The sequence below is a fragment of the Diadema antillarum genome, unplaced genomic scaffold, assembly GCF_040938485.1.
Source record: "Diadema antillarum isolate AM-2024a unplaced genomic scaffold, OU_Dant_1.0 seq00001048_RagTag, whole genome shotgun sequence".
Classification (NCBI taxonomy): Eukaryota; Metazoa; Echinodermata; class Echinoidea; order Diadematoida; family Diadematidae; genus Diadema; species Diadema antillarum.
Window position 1 is genome coordinate 55,003 of NW_027271878.1, and position 8,552 is coordinate 63,554.

An 8,552-nucleotide genomic window follows, 5' to 3' on the forward strand; every position below is an offset into this window, starting at 1 on the left:
GATTCAACATATCTCGACCAATCATGACCAGGGTTTTTGGAAATAAGTTCAATCATTCCAAAAGTTTACAACCCAAATAGTGGCTCATAGAGCAACACAACTCGATAAGATAATGTGTTCCTGTGTGCATGGAACAGACGGATGTTAGTAAAAGGTGATGTTTCACATGTTCAAGGCCGATGATTTCAGATGTGTTGTGAGTGACAGTGGATACTAGGTATGAAGGGAGATTAGATGACAAAGTACAGTACATGTTTTCACAAACTCTGATCTTTTGATTCCAATGCAACAGATTCTGTTTTCATTGCTTTTGAGTGATTATGCAAAAAAAAAAAAAATCTGATATCATAATTAAACTTTCTCAATCTCAAGAGCTTCTTGCAAGATTCCACTGTACTCGGTACTTTGAGTAGCTGATGTGGCATCCATAAAAAGCATGGCTCAACAAGGAAATTGTGTATTATTTTGTATATTACAGTGGACTCCCGTTATAACTACATGTAAGTACTTAGGACCGGCAGTTTTCTTTCCTTATATCGAAATTTCGTTATAACCGAACAAATAAATAATAACAAAACATAGAGCCGATAATTTTGCGACCTGGATTTTTGTTTCATTGTAACTGAAATTTCGTTATAACATTGTCTGTTAAAACAGGAGTGCACTGTAGTTTGGGTGTGGTATTTCTGTATTTCCTTGCACTGAATATTGAATTTTAAGTTCTGCTGTCATGCCATTGGCCTGTGAATTTTTGCACAAGTCTTTGGTGAAGTATAGTAGCAGTTATGGTGTAAGTAGCCATAAGAATTGGAGCAGTCATTTCTTGCCAAAGTTAGGATTATTGTACAGTTTCTTCACACACAGATTTGTCATTTTGTTATTTTTTTTCTTCATTGGTATGGCTTCTTTTAAAAAAAAGTAAGTGACAGGATCTGCTGTACTTATGTTTGGATTCTGTCATTTGGATTCAGTCACCTTTTTGGGATTGATTATTAATTACCATGGAGCAGTTAAGATGTGCAGTGATGTTAGATGTTGAATACATGTATATTATATGCACCGTTGTTGCCAAACTTTGTACCAGTAAAGACATTACTTTGCCAATGTCAATATTGTCCGCAGGAAAGCCTGTAAGTGCCTCTGAAAAGATAGGTGTCAATGATAAGTGCTGTGCTTGGCTTGCATGAAGGCACAATGCTCACACATATTATGCCTGTAAAAGGAGAATGAACCCCAGGGAGATCAGCCTATTGCAATCAAAGCAGAGGGAAAAAGCAACAGTTCAACAATTTTTTTTTTGACTGACATTGTACAGAAATTTATGGAATACACCGTACTATAGTATGGCTCAGTGAATCTAAGTGAGATGTGTTACAGGGTCTATGATAAGAACTTCGAAAGAGCTATCATGGCCGTCAAGATTGCCTTGTAACGTCTCTTAAGATATGCATATTTAATATCATCAGTTTCACAATTTCATGCAAAAAAAAAAGAGAAGAAAATTCTTAAATGATACACAAAGGCTGTTATGTTTTTATGCATTATCCAAGGGGAAAAAGCCACACAGATTTGCTTTTTCATTCATGAGGTGAGGCTATTTTTTTTCCCAAAATTCTTTCAAAAGAGACACGGTCATCATGTGATTGGACAGTAGCCTCTAATAATCCCTATATTGCCATGTTAGTGAACTGATTTTCTTGAATCAAACCAGTTGTAACTAAATAGTTTGTCTGTCATCCCATCTTATTCAAAGTGTCACTCATCTATAAATTACATCTATAAATTGATTCTGATCGATACATGTAATTTTGGTTACATTCTCGTGTACCACAGTATATGGATTCATGACAAGTGTATAAATGCGGGGAAACCCAGTCTTGTGGCCCTCCCTTTTCTCTGTGCATATGCAGATACACGTTATGTGATTTAATATTGTGACACCAATAGTTTTCAGCGTACGCACTAGTTATGTGTATTGATTGACATAGTTTCCCTAATTTGTTTTGACGGTCGAAATACCTGTTTGTGCAGTAAATTTTTCTTGTTTAAACCAAATATCCAAAACCCATTGACAGATTCTCATTACACTTTTCCCAATTATATCCTTGAGATATAGCTATCATACTGACCAGATTTTGACGCAGTTGACACCAACGTTTAATGAACTTGGCTTGGGAATCTCCCCCCCCCCCCCCCCCCACCACCACCACCAATTCTGTATGTAATGCAAAGATGATTTGAAAAGAGTGCCAAATTGTCTGAAGGCACAGGCTACGCTAATATCACAAGTTGCCAAATTATTATATCATGGATTTTAAGCTCGAAAAATCAGACTTTTTGGCTCAAGAATCAACTCTGACAGGGAAATAATAAGCTGTAGGCACCTGAGTTGTAATGAAAATTCTGAAATATATACTAATGGTGGTAATGAGACACAGCGTGATATAGGCGATATTTTGGACTTGCCAGAGTTTTGGATCCTGAAATTGACTCTGCACATGTAATGTGTTTAGAATTAGTTGCCTCTCGCAGATTTATTTTTTTTTTCTTCTTTATTTTTTTTTACATAGTTCAGGCCTCCTCCCCTCCTCTTCTTTGAAAAAGGGTTTTCAAATTTTACATTTTGTGCACTTCCCAATAAATCCCAATCATTGTATGAAATGGTTGACTTTCAGCTAACGAGAAATTAGCTTTTAATCATGTAGCTTTCTGTAATGTAAAATGCGCATTTCCTGTTTTGGTGTTTTAATCATACAATGTGATTAATTTATACAATACTATGTAGTTTGAGAATTTACAACCAGCTAAACTTAGCGACATTTCATAGACATTGTATATTGCGGAATTATTAAAAAAAACATTGTCACTTCTCTTTTCTTGTATGTTTTCCGTCTTACTCAAGTCACATTAAAACATATACGGAGAACCTTCTTTACGGTAGTGTCTCTAAGCTAGCCAAAACTTTTTTTTTTCTCTTGTCTATATGCTTCCGTCCTCAATGACCTCAAACTTTGCCAACCTTTTTTTTTTCTTCAACCGACTGGTGTTAATCTTACCTAACTTCACTTCTGTACTACAATGTACTTTTTTTAAAGGGATATTATAGCACCCTGTGCAACTTTCGACTGGTCGCCTTGTGTACGTCTTTGATGATTATTTTTTGTAGAAATTGCCAAAAGTGGAATTGAAAATGCCAATCATGCTTTTTGCGCAGGCTTTTTGCCAAAGTTGACAAGTTTGCAGCCAGCTCGCAGCGCGAAACAGAACTGTGTTTTATAATGTGCACGTTTGGATAATACCTTAGCATGTTTTCTATCATTGCAGTGATGTGTCTGTTGAGTACAAAGTGGTAGTTACATGCATAAGAAATGCTTATCCACGATTTAATACGACCGCATGAAATCTCTGATTTTTTGTGCCGTTCTAAAACAAAGCACCGATGTCATTATGTGGACTCATAAGTTCTCGTGTATTTTTAAAGTGAAACGCCCATGCTTATCACCAGCTGATTACATTGTGTGATTGGTATATCTCACGTCGAGATTGTATCATTTCCAGAGATAGTGCGATGTGTGCGATAATATTATGATGAACTATTGTACATCCGTTGATGATAAATATCTCGCCACAAGGTTGTTGTAAGCTGCCAAAAAGATCATGTGTGATAAGTACATTCATTGTACTCTACTGTAGTGCATGCGAATGTGAAAGGGCACCTAAAGTTTGGACACTGATGCGTTGACGCTTACATCGTAATTCCACATCGTGTCACAGAACACATAATCCAGGAGGTGACATTTTAAAGATGTGTAGCAATGGTAACAAGAACATCATGGATGAAAAGGCAGAAATGATCTTTGCATTTAATCATATTCTATGATTTACGAGGTGTACATGTTTTTAATATGGGAGCATGAAAGAGTTTCGTTCAGATGCTGTGTAGTTGTTCTTGTGCTATAGACGTGATATCCATTGAATGCCAAAAAGAAGGAATTTACGCATAAACATTGCTCATCGTTATTTTTACCGACGTTTCTGAAGTGTCCAACTTATCCAAACGATTGGATTAATGTTTTCTGTGCATATTAAATGTGTAATATATCTGCCACTCTTGTATATACCTTGGTCATCCACAGGATGATTGGAATAATGTAATTAAAAGAAATAAAGTCATGAAAAAGAAAAGGAATCTTATTCTTGGTTTTCTACTCGAATATTCGACGCCTCTGTGAGTGAATGCGAAGGTTGAAAAGCGATTTTTTTTAGGAGTATGCCCTCAGGCACTTATCTCCTCCTCCTCCTCCTTCTCCTCCTCCTCTAGTTTGTCATCGTCAATCATAAGTAACATCATCACGGACAGTATCAGTGGTTCAACCACTATACACAACCAATAACAACAACCAAAAACTTGGCAGCGGCAGTCCGCATATGAGCTGTAAATGAATTATATAATTATTAGATTGAATGAGTTTTACCAATCTGATCACACGTGATATCAGGTGTAGCGGTTCCTCCACAAATTAACCCCCACCCCCCCCCCCCCCCCCCCCCCCCCTCCGAGATGGAAGTGCATTTCCATCGAATTGTGAGGGACCACATTTGGATTGGATTGGATTGGATTTATTTGTTTGTTTCAGCGTGACATGACACACTTTAAAAAGGTTCGAGTTAAACAAAATAAAAAACATGAATTCACAGTATCAAAGTGCTATGTTATAAACGCGTATAGACTTTAACATACGTAGAGTTTGGATGCAAAAAGGGATAAACGCCATTTTCAACTTTTTTTTCAAGGACATTGGCAATTAGTGAGAAATATCTTTTCGATGATACAGTTCTGCACTCGTTTTATTAATGTTTTGCAAGATATCAAAATTATTAGATGTCTAAGCTATCATATACACGTGTACTTAATCATTTTGTTTTGTTTTTTCAGCAAAGTTTATTTCAAATATCTCAAAATGGATATGGATATATCTGTTTTGCATTTAAACTTTTCATCTGTTTCAACGGGAAATTAGTGTGCACGTACAGGCATGCGACCTAGGTGAGATGACATTTTGCTCCTGCGACAAATGCTCGGGTCTTTTCTCCAAGGACTTGGGGATAGGGTTTTTTACAGGTATTTTCTTTTTAATTGGTTTGATGTGAGGCTTAGGATTAAGGTTAGTGTTATGTTGTCGTTTGTGGGTAGAATTTAAGTTAGGCTTAGCGTGCAGATACAGTTGTATTTCGAATGTCATGGAACCTGCAAACTCATCGTGATGTAGACACAAGATGGCGGTGTTCCGACCATCATAAACCGCATTATGGACTGTTTCCGCGTACCCTGTCTCGGGTACCACATTACCATCTAAAGCAACAAAATGAAAATAAAGATGTTCTTGTCTTTGCCTGTTCTTTAGAGAATGCTTACTGGTAATCTTTTATAATTAATTTTTCAGTGCTCTTTTTAGAAATTTTGTCAACGGAAACGGTTATCATAAGCCCCACTGATGTCCTATCAAATCTCCACGAGAAAGACATGGTGATTTCCACGATACAGCAACCATGAACAATTTATACAAAAATGCAAAATAACGTACAGGTACAGACAGAATACAGTGGTGGATTTCGGGGGGGGGGGGTGCGGCCTCCCTACCCCCCCCCCCCCCCCCCATTGGGTTCCCCTTGTGGGGGAGGCGCCGCATTTTTTGTTTTGTTTTGGGTGGTTTTTTTTTGGTTTTTTTTGTTTTTTTTTTTGTTTTTTTTTTTTTGGGGGGGGGGGGGTTCTTGTCATGACCCATCGTCATTGGGTCAACCCCCCTTGGCAGATATAGCTAGATCCGCTCCTGTTTTACATGGAACTTGTCGCTCAGAATGCGAAGAGGACAAAGAGGTTAACTGCCTGCCCTAAAGCTAGCCTGGTTTTCAAAAGTTGAACCCGGTAAACTCTTCTCAAGAAAAGTAGGAAGCTTTCATTGCTTCCAATGGTATCGAGATAGGACTAAAAGAAGCTATCGCTGCGTCCATTCTGTGGGAGCAACGTCGATCGTCGAAGTCATCGTAAGCCTATCGATTTTAAACTTACTGCTCAATACAACTTGTACTGTGGTAAGATTCAGTATGAAGAATTATTGATATGCTATGGAGGGAAACTTTTGAATTTCTAATAGCGATCTTTGATGAGCGGACGACGGCTTGATGGCTGTAAATTTGCGAACATTTTGATTTGCTGCCCATCTATATCTTTTATTTGTCTGCGACTGAAGTCTAGAGAAATAAATCATTAGCAAAAATAAAATCTCAACTCGGAGACGATTAACTCTCTGCGTGCCACGTTAATTTCCTGTCAATTAGGTATGTGCGTGAAATTTGTGCACATCTGAGTCATTGGTACAGAAAGGGTTGACGCCAAAGGTGAGGCATGCTTTATGAAATCGCCTCGTATGAAGTAGGAGAAGCTGCAGTCATCGGTTTATTACTTGAATACCATATCGTAATTGGCAATACTTGTCTATACATGGGATTACACATACGATATTCAGTTAGCTTTGGTTAGATGCAACACCAAGGGTACAAAAGGGGATACGATGAATAGGCAGATTTGGGAGGATTGAGATTACATTCGTCACAAATCATATCCTAATCTGCTAAGGTTAGGATAATCTTACGAACAGATAAAATATGTTCTTATTTATCTGCCACATTTCGATATCGACTTGGATCAGAATAATAATAATAATAATGCATACAATTTCTATAGCGCCGTTCTCCACTTTGATTAAATGCTCAAGGCGCTTTACAATTGTACATCAAAGCAAACAGACTGAAGATACAAGTACATCACCGTAATAGAAGAAGATGAAGAAGTAGAAAAAAAAAGACATGAAAGTCTGCCTTCAAAAGACACTGGTCTTCAAAATGCACTGCTAAACAAATAGAATATTTAATGCTAAATCAATGCTATATAGATATAATGCTAAATCAATAGAATATTTTCTACTGGTATCCCGTCCTTTTCTCTAGAGATACTAATTATACTCTTCTTCCACAGATGTAAATAAGTCTTTCTTCATTATCATAATGGTAGCAAACAATACTGCTCTGCATAATTATGGCAAAAGATAATGAATTGGAAAAAAAAAAATAAAGTTATTCGTTTTGACTGATCACAATGATCACAATATTTATCAGTAAGATACGTGTTTCGATCAAAGATTTGTGTACACGTGGATCACTGATCTACTATTGAGTTCAATCTTCAGGAAACAATCACTCCGAGTTTTTGTTGTTTTTTGTTATTTGCTTTCCTTTGTCACTGCATTGATCACAGATGATTTTTATGGTATGATTTGGCTGTACAGGATAGGACAATAGGGGGCGCACGTCATTACTTTTTTCCAGAGCAGATTGAAGAGGTAACGTTGTGTGGAGAGAGAATTGTGGAGCAGCGTAAAAACATAAAATGGAAGGGACGCATCTTTTTTCCATCAACATCCGCCAGAGAGCGTAAAAGATCCTATCATTCCCCCGGAATAAACCATAGTGATTATTGTATCTTAGATTGACTCATTCACTGATAGCATTCGACAGCTCATAAATGAATAAACTGGTTTTCAGTAACTGGAAATAATATCATGAACCATTATAAAACGCTATTTTCAACTGAGAAAGAAAATTACGCTTATAAAGGAAGAGGGAAGGGGGTTTTCGGGAATCACCAATTTGTCTATTACCGAGAACCCTAAAGTTGGTTTCATTTCCTCCGTTCAAGGTGTGCTCTTCCCATTTTAAGTCTCATTTATCACATTTTAATCTTGGAAGCATAAAGGACAATGCAGATTGCACCCGCAGACATAATCCCAAAACAGATTATCTGCGTAATGGCCGGAGACGTAAACATGTTAGTAAGAAGAAAAATAGACAAAAAACAAAATCCATTGATATACTTTAATGGCCGTCCGCTGTGGAGAGATAATTTGACATCGTTAACGAGATAGTGATACTAGGGAATATATATATACATATATATATATATATATATATATATATATATATATATATATATATATATATAATAAACGAATCAGTAGAAAAAGAACGCCGTAAAAAATAATAATAAAGAAGATCTTAAAAACGGAGCATAGCTCTCAAATACTGAAAGGCAAGGTCACACTCTTCATCAGTGCCCATGGTGTGACAAAAGATCTTAATCAAACCCGTTTCTGAAACAGACATGAAAACACGTCTGATCATGGGCAGACGGATTTTGAAACTCACCTTTCAAAGAAGTCACTGCGCTAAACAGATGGAGGTAGCGCACAGTGTCCATAGTGACGCATCCAATGACGCGTAGTCATGACTGCAAGATGACATGGCAAATCTCCGGCTCCAAAACAGTGAATCTGAAAAGGGCCTCATCGCCAACAGTCGGAAGAGTAGCAGAAAATGTACACAGTACAGAAACGTAATAAGAAAATTGGTCTGCTCGGCATCTTGATGATAATAAGTAAACGAATCAGTAGAAAAAGAACGCCGTAAAAAATAATAATAAATCCTAGATCTTGAAG